The sequence below is a fragment of the Brassica oleracea genome, unplaced genomic scaffold (assembly GCF_000695525.1).
Source record: "Brassica oleracea var. oleracea cultivar TO1000 unplaced genomic scaffold, BOL UnpScaffold01265, whole genome shotgun sequence".
Classification (NCBI taxonomy): Eukaryota; Viridiplantae; Streptophyta; class Magnoliopsida; order Brassicales; family Brassicaceae; genus Brassica; species Brassica oleracea.
Window position 1 is genome coordinate 2,630 of NW_013617812.1, and position 12,231 is coordinate 14,860.

General features: G+C 36.9%; 1 pseudogene; it reads right to left on the minus strand.

Annotated features, from left to right (window-relative positions):
- Positions 1 to 4,471: 4,471 nt before the first annotated feature.
- LOC106321145 lies at positions 4,472 to 7,602 on the minus strand (annotated as a pseudogene).
- Between the last annotated feature and the right edge of the window lie 4,629 nt (positions 7,603 to 12,231).

A 12,231-nucleotide genomic window follows, 5' to 3' on the forward strand; every position in this document is an offset into this window, starting at 1 on the left:
GAGTTGGTCGATTGTCACCGTCGATTTCTTCCCATTAACCATCGGTACCGAAGAAACAAGACATTGTTTAGGCACAAAAGGGTTGTGAGAGACAATCCTCCTCCATATTTAACTGGAGAACAAATTGAAGCGTAAATCGATTACTACGGAGCTCAAGAAACAGTTTGTCGTGGTGGTAATTGGCATGTTCCCGGTAATATGCCTGATTTTTATGGAGTTCATCACAACTCGCATAAGATGAGTATATTTTGGGAGTTGCCATATTGGAAGGATCTTCTTTTCCGCCACAACCTCGATGTGATGCATATAGAGAAGAATTTTTTTGAGAACATCGTGAATACAATATTGAATGTCTCAGGGAAGACAAAAGACAGCAAAAAATCAAGGTTGGACTTACCTGATATTTGCTCAAGAAGCGAGTTACATATAAAAAGCAATAGACAAGTTCCCGTTCCATCAGATTTTCATCAGAACAAAAGTATGTGTTGTTCAACTGGGTGGCATCATAAGTGAAGTTTCCCGATGGGTATATTTGAAATCTCTTTAGATGTGTTGAAAAAGGTCAAAAGTTCTCTGGGATGAAGAGTCATGATTGTCATGTCTTTATGCAATGACTACTTCCCTTTGCATTTGCGGAGCTACTTCCAATAAAAGTACATAAAGCACTTGCATGTAATATATTACACATTAATTTCTTTATTACTTTATAATATGCACAAATAAATAATATGACTACTAATGTGTTTAATTATTTTTGGAATATACAAGGTATTGGAGCATTTTTTAGGGATCTGAGAACACGCACTCTTAAAGAGGATGTCGTAGAACAACTTCATGAGAACATTCTCATCTTATTGTACAACTTAGAGAAGATATTTCTTTTAGCATTTTTTAACGTCATAGAGCATCTAGGTGTCCATCTCCCGTATGAGGCATTGCTTCATGGACATATACATTACGGATGGATGTATCAGTATGAGCGGACCATGAAATATTTGAAGGGAAAAGCCAAAAACCTCGCAAAAGTTGAAGGTTCTATAACTGCTGGAAGTTTTACGGAAGAAACATCTCACTTCACATCGTACTATTTTGCACTATAAGTACGTACTCGGAACAGAGCTCCAAGAAGATATGATGATGGTGGTGTCGCGCCAAAGTACGTGGTTGATGGTGTTCCATACATCTTTAGCCAAATTGGGCGACTGGGTGAGAAATTGAAAGAGGTTTGGTGGTCGAGTGATGAAGACACCAATAGTGCACACACTTATATTCTACTCAATTGCGAGGATGCATTGATGCGTTATTTTGAAAGGTAACATATATGTAAACTTCTGAACACACACGCACATATATATATATATATATATATATATATATATATATATATATAAATTATATAATTTTCAATTGATTAATTAACAGAAAATGTGATTTTACAGCTTATTTGTTACTCAAGTCGAAAAAGCAATCCCATGTATAACCACAAGTGAGGTACATAGAAGGAAAAATCAACACTTTATTAAGTGGTTGAGGAGTCATGTATTAACTCAATTTTTTATGGCATACATCTTTATTCGCCGTTAGTATGATTAATTTCAACGTTCTCTTTATTTTTGTAGGTTGATTATGATGATCAGATTACCCCACATGGTTTCACGAATTAGTTCAAGGTCCACTTGCAAAGATCACCACATCACCGATGTATTTTACACGAGACTTTAGTTTTCGTACATGTGAGTATGGTAGACGGCATGCGACAAGTAAACTATGGAATATGTGTGAAAGGCGAAACAAATTTCTACGAGATCTTGCAGGAGATTATTGAAGTGGAATTCCCAGGGTTATTAAGGCTAAAATGCGTCCTCTTCAAATGTGACTGGTTCGACCCCGTCGTCAAAAGAGGTGTTCGGTTTAACAAATTCGGTATAGTTGATGTCAATGTTGGACGAAGCTACAACATATTCAAGCCTTTCATATTAGCTTCGCAAGCAGACCAAGTTAGCTTCATTCAATACCCTCGCATGAAAGACTCGGGAATAAATTGGTTAGCTGTTATTAAAGTTACACCTCGTGGACGAATAATCGGTGGAGAAGAACCACCTTTGCAAGAAGAACACATCAATGAAGTCGAGGAAGCTGAACAACAAACTGATGACGTCCTTCTCATTGATCCGCATAATCGTGAATACGAAGATCTTCCCGAGGATACCACGGATGAAGCTGTTGAAGACAAGTTTAACGAAAATGATGAAGTTTCTACTGATGACCAGAATGTTAATGATGTATCCGAATGATGATATAATTTTGTAATATGTTTGACTTTCAGATATAATGCATGTGTTTAGTTTGTTTAATTATGAATATTAAATTAATAAATTGATTTTGGGTTAGGCAAAATAAATTTAGGGATTTGTGGATTGAGGGTTTAGGAAGTAGAGATTGAGGTTATAAGTTAAGGAACTTACGGTTTCGGGTTTCGGATTTGGGGTTTTAGAGATTTAAAATAGATTCTTGTTATTTCCCCGTAAAAGAGAAATACGGTTCTAAGATTTCATCGTAAACTACTCGTAAAAAGAAAATGCGGGCCTAGTTATTTACATGTAAGCCATTTCGTCGTAAAGTACTCATGGTTAAAAAACGCGGGCCTGGTTAATTCTTCGTAAATTAGCAAGGATTTTACGAGAAAACCAAAATCCCTTAATATATCCGAGCCATCTCATTTTTCATTTCATAGCTGCTTCCTCTCATTCTCCAAGCAAGGTACTCCTCTCTACTTCCTCTCTAGTTTAGCTTAGGTGGTTAGTTTAGGGTGATTAGGGTTGATTAGGTGGTTTAGTGTAGGGAATTTTTAGATAAGTTTATGGAATTTATTGATAATATAGGATGATGATTTTAAATGTTAGTAATATATTTATGTTTTTTTCAAATGGTTAATAATATAATTTTTTTTTTCAGATGGTTAGAAAGAACAAGCTTACTGCTCATTACCGAGACCTGTTCGGTGTGCCTGTAGTTGAACAGGCGCATCATCTTCTTCAGCTCCCGGTTCTTCGGTTCCGGATACTGTCCCCGACTCTCAGTCTTCTTAGAGAGTCTCCCAGTCGCCTCTTTTTGCTGTACCACCGGTTCCTCTGTTTGCTGCACCACCCGCACATCACGATCATGTTCCAGAGGAGGTGCTTCCTGCTCATGCGGCCGGGATTCATCCCAATTTTCTGGTGACGCCGAGTGCTCCTTATGCTATGTACACTGTCAAGGACTTTCTCGCTCAGCCAGGCAGAGAAGGTTTACCAGTCTTAGACCCCGGCCGACCGGAAAATACTTTCTGGTACATTATATTTTTAAAAGTTTTTTTATTTATAACAACATTCAATAATTTATACTTTTAATTTGTTTTTTCAGGTTTGGGGTTGACGGTTGTGTCGCTCGGACCGTAACCGAGGCGAACAAAGGCTTCTTCTCTAAGCCACATCCAAGCTGGAAATGACGCCGGACCACATCAAAAAGACGTGGTTCAAAATGTTTGTAGTAAGTTACTATTAAATATATAAACTTTATTTTTTTAGTATTAAGACTTTTTATTATTTTTAACTAATTATTAATCTAATATTTTTCTGTTACAACAAAAATGGCATTGGTCCATAGGGATGAACTAGAAGATGAAGAAAGCGTTTGTCGCAAAGGCGAAAGGTCGATTGTTGGCTTATTCTATTTCTCTTGTTCTTTTACTCCGGATACGTTTCACGTATCAGAAGACAACATTTCTATGTTCGTGGTTTGCAACCCCTAACATAGAGTTGTTTTAGGTACAGATTACAACTAAGATTGAGCCCAATTGCAGTGTTAGTGGAACATGTTAGTAGCCGTTAATACGCCAACAATCACAGGTTTTAAGTGTAGGGTTCAAGCTAGGTGGCGTTTATTCATAGACTTGGTCGTTAGGATATTTTACAAAGGCTTATTCATTTGTTATCTTCATTGAACAAGAAAACCAGTCATTATTTGAAAATAGTATATTTGTTTCGCTCATCCACAAAATTTACAGTATATGCCGAGTTATCCGTGTCCCAATCTTCAATTTCTCCAGTTAAGACTTTGATGTGGAAGATGTTGGCAATTGTTCAGGAAGTGTCCTGTCTCTCTTGCATGGAACATTTATAGGCCGAGGATTCAACAGAGATGATTTTCTGATGATGGTCAAATGTCTTCCTCCATGCATTGGGTTATCTGCAGAGATAGTGCAGAATAAGACTGACTTTCTGGTTAATCTCTTAGCACAGAACAAGTTTCAGCATAACTTATCAAGAAGATATTCATGAAATTCGAAAAATTTCCATTTGGTGTAGAGAAAGATCACAACAGGCATTCAATTAAGTTATTGAAGTCAATAGCGAGAGGAAAGGGACCAGACAGAACTTTGTCATCGAAGTAATATAAAATTATACACAAAACAAGAAATCCATTTTACATCTTATAAATGATAAACCATTACAACAGAGAATAAAAATAGACAGGAGTCAACGAGGGATAGGAGCAATTGCAGTGCTTGTGTTCACTTCGAGCTTACGTCTTGACTATTTCCTCTTCTAGATTTCTCATACATTAGACACTCGTTTAGCTCATGAACAACTTGAGCCATGTTTGGTCTTTCTGCTGAAGAAAGTCTCGAACACGACATTGCTAGTTCAAGAACTTTCCGGGCAGAGTCAGAGCCATAGTCTCCTTTGAGGTTTGGATCCATAACACTTTCGATATCTCCTGACGTAAGAAGAAACCTTACCCATTCTGCTATGTGAGGCTTTTCGCGGGTTTGATCAATCACGAGTTGGTTTGTAATTATCTCTAATAATACGATACCAAAACTGTAGACATCACTCTTTTCAGACAACCTATGTGTTTGGTAATATCTGCAAGATGGTTTATAAAAAAAAAATTTATATTTAACTAAATAATTGGAATACCAAGCCGTGGAAGTCAAGAATGCTTACTCAGGATCAAGGAATCCAGGAGTTCCGACAACAACAGTAGACACATGAGTTTCACTCCCAATAGGGAAAGATCTTGAAAGACCAAAATCGCCAAGTTTTGTCTGAAAGTCTTCATTCAACAATACATTTGTGCTTTTTACATCTCTATGATACATAGGCGGTTTGCATCCGGTGTGCAAGTAATTTAATCCTAAACGGTAATACGATTGGTTAGTTACAAATTTAAAGGAAATTGACAAGTTAAAGGGAATATGGACACAGCTCCAAAGTGGTTTGTTCACAAACCAAGTGCAGTTTCTGCAGCTATTCTTAGTCTAGATGGCCAGTCCAAGAATGAGGAGCCTTCTTTTCCTGTAGTAGACAATATATATCAACATACAAAAGATAATACGTAAAGCCTATAGTTGTTTAAAAAAAAAAACTAAAGCCTATAGTTAAGTGGTCTGGAGTTGTATTTACCTGAGAGATGCTCTTTTAAGTCTCTATTAGCCATGTATTCATAGACCAGCGCCAAATGATCTCTTTCATCACAATATCCAGCAAGGCTTACCAAGTTTATATGATGAACTCTCATTAAAAGTTCGACCTAACAACCAATTTTGGTCACATGCAAAACATCAAAGCCCGTACAATAATGATTTTAAAAGAATCACTTGGGAGTTATATTTGTGTGAGGAGTATATATCAAACAGACCTCAGCCTTGAACTGTTTATATCCTTGAGATGATGATTGAGACAGTACTTTAACAGCTACTTGCTACCGTTCAGATAACCTTGATAGATGATTCCAAAACCTCCTTCACCAAGGATCTTCTGGAAATTGTTTGTCATTGCCATCACCTCTGAACAACTGAATCTTCTCTTTACGGTTTCGATTGATGGTCGTAGGGCTGCAAGAAAGATTCTACAAACTATGTGAGAACTTATATTTTTTATGGTACTTACATACAAGCCCGTCCCTTGCATAAGGCTCATGAAGCATATGCTTTAGGCCACAATCAAATAAATAGCTTCACAGGCCACACTTTAGGGATGTTTTTTTTTTTTTTTGGAAAAAGCTTTAGGGATGTTTTAGTGTAGTAGTTTCAGATTGTTTGCTAATACTCGTGACATACGAGAGTTCAACTCCTATTATGCACTTTTTTAAAAACATACGTATCCTTTCACTATTTTTTCTGTCAGTTTTCATATAATATATTGCTTACTTAACAATATGATTCTTTTGTTGACAAATAAAAAAACAATACGACTCTCTTAGATTATTTTCATTCCTTAATAATTTTCTGTATCATATGTTTTATTTATTTTAAATTAAATTCTTAATCTTGTTTTATTATACTACTGCTTAAATTTTTAAAGCTATATATTACTAACTTTAACTGCCATAATTATAAGTTTCCTACTAAATTAAAATAAATGTATTATTATCTTGCTAAATATTGATTCATCATTGAAAAACATATTTTAAATATTATTATAATATATAGCTCTAATACTATTCAATTACAAAAAAAATTATTCTAATATATAATTACTTGATAGTAAAAAATATGAGGCCACACTAAGTTAATGTGCTTTAAGCCACCATGGCTTAAATTAGTAGGGACGGCACTGCTTACATAGAGTCCAAAATTAATGAGTGTACTGCGAATCCCTTACCCTCTCTTCTTGATTGCTTTCTGCGTAGGCCAATGAAAAGGACAACAATCACGATCAAGACAATTGCAACGGAAGCAACTGACGCAACAAACTGCTACTGGATTTATTTTTTTTTTTTGATAAAGTAACCTCATGAATTTTTGGGTTTCCCTGAAGGCTACAAATATACCACAAGCATTTCTACAGTTACTTATAACACAAATTTTGGTTGGATTAAGGGAATCAGCATGAAATCACAAGAGATATTTACTTTAAGGCCAGTCCTTCATTTTTTCTATCAAGAAGAGCTTGTGGAACCGGACCACTTAAACTATTATTGCTTAAGTCTCTGTTATGGAAAAGAAGATTTCGTCAAGATTAGCAGGATTTGCAGAAGTAACACTGGCGTTTACAAGTTTGGTGTCTTTCTTGAGTGACTTACATGAAAACAAGGAATCCATATTGGCTAAAAATCCAGGCACTCCTCCGGTCAACCTGTTTCCTGACAAGTCCCTACGAATAGCAGAGAAATACTATTACTGGATAGTTTGACCCTTAGTGAACGAGCATAGAGGCAATACTTACAGAACTTGAAGCTTTGTCAGATTTTGAATGGTAGGTGATATGATACCAGATAGTCCATTTGAGGGTAAATTTATGTTTACAAGATGAGAAACTCATTTCAAGCTTAAGAAGTATTTTAATGAGGACTGTGTGTGTTTTATATTGAATCAATAGTGTGACAAAATACACCTACAGGGAAATGATTCGCAGTGGTTCGGATGTATCCTTGTTATTGCTGCATTTGATATAATGGTATGGTGTAGGGAAGCACGGATCCCGTTGCTTAATGCATATTCATCTCGAATCTTCTCAATGGCAATGACTGAAACATAATCCAGCGAATGCCAGGGAATAGAAAAAAATAAATGCCTGATATGAGAGACTATATAGAATTAAGTTGGCTTACAATCATTGTCATATGTTTCCGACTCTGGAAACTCAATTAACTTGAAAATCTCAATGGGTTTAATTAGAGGTGGAAGAGTTGAATCGCTAGTTTTTCTTAGTTCCAAGCTGCATTCCGGATCATTGCATTTTAGAGGTAGCATGTGGTGTATTGTTTCTAGGGACAATTGGTAAAAATGGACACTCTGAACTTTTATTTATCATTATAAGACTTCTGATTTTTTGGACAATTCTGGACATATTTTACACTTTTTTTATGGGAAAAATAGTAAACTGAATTTTAAAATTTTTTAAAAATATGAAAACTATTAGAAACATAAATATGACAATATATATGTTTAAATTTTTTTTTTTTAAAAGTGGAATCATATTTTATTTTATATTCTGGCTATAGTTATAATACTCATTCTGGTTATCTACTTAGTCTAGAAATCAGATACTAAGTTTTATACATGATATATCTTGGATATACAACGTAACCTAGCCATTCTTATATATTCTAATAAAGCTATATTTCGAAACGTTATAATCAAGAAAGATGTCTTCAGTATACCTACAGCTTGATAACGACATATAGCCACAACGCAGTGATATACGTTATCTATATTGTATGTCATAACCTTTTTCTACCTTTTACCTTATGTGGCGCTCAAGGAAGAATTTGTTTCTCATCTACTCTACTCTGTTCTGCGTAGGCTAGGATACATATTCTAGGAAAATCCGAAAAATATGGAAACTTCCATATTCGGTTAAAGATGTTTCCTAAATCTAAACTAAATATTCCCTAAATATCTCCTAGAATATTTTCTCCACGTTTTTCTCCTTCTCCCACGATCTTTCCTCTTCGTTCTTTGTGTTTCTCTCTTCTTCATCGACATAATCATCTCTCTCTTCTCTATCAATACAACATGGTTCTAATCTATGTTAAATCTGGTGAATGGATGTCTAGTTGCAGTGACGAGTGGATTTCGTGGTAGACAAAGAAAGGCGTGGTCGAATGGTAACATTAGAAACTACTACTACGTTGAAGCACTTGTGTGTCATGTTCTCTATTTCTGATGTAAATCAAAAGGAACGAGTCAATATGACGACTCCGGAGAAAGCCTCCTGCTATGCTTAATAGTGATTTTAACTGGCTCAGAGATCAAACACATCTTCCACAAAAAGTTGAATAGTTCGACCACCTTTATTTGAATTTACTCTTTCACTTTGACAAATTATACTTTAACAAACTCTTTGTTTCTATAAGAAGAGATTGAAGTTTTCATACTGCGAATTATTGTTATATATCCAACGTTGGAACATCAAGGTGAACAAGAATAGAATCGTTTTAAACCTTTGTCTTCTCCCTATATACATTGAAGCTTATCTAACATGTCCTTCTCTACAAAGAGCATCTAACAAAATGTCAAGCATAATCCACAATGACTTTCTTCTCCATTCTTTGAACTCCCCACTGATTTACGTAGTTCCTCATACGTTGTGAACTGAATAGCACCATGAGAAACCTGCTAAAAGAAACTAAATCAAAATCAAACCCACCCTAAAATGAAAAAAAGAAGTAAATCATTCGATCTGCCAACTTAATGGTAGCTTCATGAGCTGATACGATAAGAGAAGAAAAAAAAAACAAAATAGTTAACTAACCAGTACAAGAAAGGGACAATACCCTTGTATAGATGATGACTAATCGACCCCTAGAACTAATTATAATTGAAAAGATATACAAATCAAATCTTAAAAATTAGGGTTTTACGAATCTAGAGAATGAAACACATACCGTATGTGAAGAATCGTAGAATTTTGATGCAATTGATGACGAAGTACATAACTGAGTCGACACAACAAAACGACGAAGAACAAATACGAGGAAGAAGAACAGAGAGCAAATAAGAGGAAACAGAGAACGAAGACGAGACTATTTAACCGTGTGATGAAGAAGAAGAAGAAAAAAGTAACCATTAAAAAGAAAAGAAAGCTTCCAGGGAAGAAGACGATAGAAGAGGGTTAAAATTAGGTTAACGGTGTTTCCCGTTTTTATATTTTACCTTTCCTTAAAATATGTAAAATTTTATTTACTAAATAATTAACAAATATTGTATTATGTATTTTAATTAATTTAAATTTTGATTACTCTAAGGGTATAATCGTATTAACGATAATTAAAATCCTAATTAGACAAACAATTTAGACAAAGTACTATGGAGATAAACTCAAGTTCTAAGTGTCCTTTTTTTCCAATTATCTCTTGTTTCTATCCATGACTCCAAAGGACTATAATCCCTAACAGTAATATTTCTATTGACCACAATGTCAAACTCCCTAGTCTCATTGGCCCGTAATACTTGTACTTCAAGAAAGTGAAGGTAGATGTAGATCTGTTAAGAGTGGTTTAGGATTGGTCCGGTTCTGTCTTGTAAACAAGACGGATCGACTGTATTGGACTATTTTGGCCGGCTTTCATCGAAGTGGGAAGAGCTGTTGAGCTATAAACCACTTCCGACATGTACCTGTGGAGCTTATGAGAAGATTACCAAGGATTATGAAGAGGAGAAGGTCCATATGTTTCTCATGGGACTCGACGATGCAAGGTTTGGCAACGTCTGCACCAACATCATTGGGATGGATCCATTGCCAGACCTGAACTTAGTCTACCAAAGAGTTGTGCGAGAAGAAAGAAGGCTTCTGAGTCTCATGTGGAGAAATAACAGGATGCAGTTGGCTTTATGACCAGGCTTGAGGCGACGCAAGGAGACAACTCCAACATGACTGGACCGACTGCTGCTACTGCCACAAGGAGCCGTGGAGGCGTAGTCTGTTCTCACTGTGGAAGAACAGGACACGAAAAAAAGAATGTTGGCAAATCAGCAGAAAGGAACCAAGGAGGAGAACGAAATGGACGTGGAAGAGGAAGCAGGGGTCGTGGACGTGGTCAAGCACGATCAAATGCAATGCAGGCTCACGCTTCAAGTGGTTAGGCTCTGACAGCAGAACAATGGGCATCGCTAACGGCGTTACTGGAACAGCAAAAGCCAAACCCAATTCCGGAGAAGCTTAATTATAAGAAACAAACCGGAGAGGTTATCCTAGACACTGGAGCATCACACCACATGACTGGTGATGCTAGATTGCTCAGCGATGTTATGAATGACGTGGTGGGGTGCCCAGTGCGGTTCGCTGATGGAAGTCAGGTGCAAGCCACACGAAATGGTGTACTGCGACTTTCAGAGAAGATAACGTTGACTCATGTCTTTTAGTCCCTGACTTGAATTGCACGTTATTGTCTGTAGCAAAGTTGCTGAAACAGACAGGCTGTCTTGCTATGTTTTCTGACACATTGTGTGTTTTGCAGGACCGTTTTACGAGGACCCTGATTGGAGCCGTTGAAGAATGGGACGGTGTGTATGTTTATCGGGATGTTACAGTTCGGCGAGGTCTCAGAGTTAAGGGAGCAGAGGACAAGGCTTTGTGGCATCGTAGACTGGGGCATCCATCTTTTGGTGTTTTGAGTTGTTTACCTTTTGTTTCGTGTGTTTCGAATCACTCTGACAAGTTTGGAGGATGTGATATCTGTTTTAAATCAAACCAAACTCGTGGTGTGTTTTCAAAAAGTTATAATAAAGCTTCAGTTCCTTTTGAATTAACATGTTGACTTATGGGGACCTTATAGAGAACCAGCGTCATGCGGAGCCGTTTACTTTCTGATGATAGTCGACGACTGCGCACGTGCTGTCTGGATTCATTTGCTGTTGGAGAAATCCAATTAAAAACAGTGTTGCCGAACTTCTGTTCATTTTCTCAGCGACAGTTTGGACGTCCCGTTCAAGTAGTTCGCAGTGACAATGGGACAGAGTTCTTGTGTCTGTCGAAATACTTTGCAGAAAACGGCATTGTACATCACACCTCCTGCGTAGCGACACCACAACAGAACGGTAGAGTAGAGAGGAAGCACCGGCATATTCTCAATGTGTCAATATCGATCATGTTTCAGGCGAACCTTCCCATTAAGTTCTAGGGTGAGAGTGTACTAACCGCAGCACACCTCATCAATCAAACTCCCTCCAGTCTCTTAAATGGGAAATCTCCGTATGAGTGTCTGTATGGAAAGCCTCTGTCGTATGATAGAATCAAAATGATTGGATATCTCTGTTACGCACACAAATCATCTCGCGACAAAGACAAGTTCAAAGCAAGGAGTAGAAGATGCATCTTTGTCGGGTATCCATTTGGTAAGAAAGGATGGAGGTTGTATGATCTGGAGAACGACGAATTCTTTGTGTCACGGGACGTGGAGTTCGCTGAGTCGTCGTTCCCATACCTAGATGATCAAACCAGCGTGCCTGCGAAGTCACCATCTCAGTCTCCAATCGTTGAAGTTCACGATAATATCGAGCCAGTTCTGGAGTCCAGGGGGAGTAATTCTGAATCGATGGAAGAGACGCAGGGAGATGTGGAACATCCAGAGCCTGCAAAAATTTAAACCGTTACTCATAAAACTTTTAATGTGAGATTTTTCATAAAAATTTTAAAATTAAAATATTAAGATCTCAATATTATTTCCTCTTAGATTGAACCCCGTGAGTCTTGTAAATATTACTTCCTCTTAGGTTGTTTGTTTTTGAAGCTTCCTGCTTAT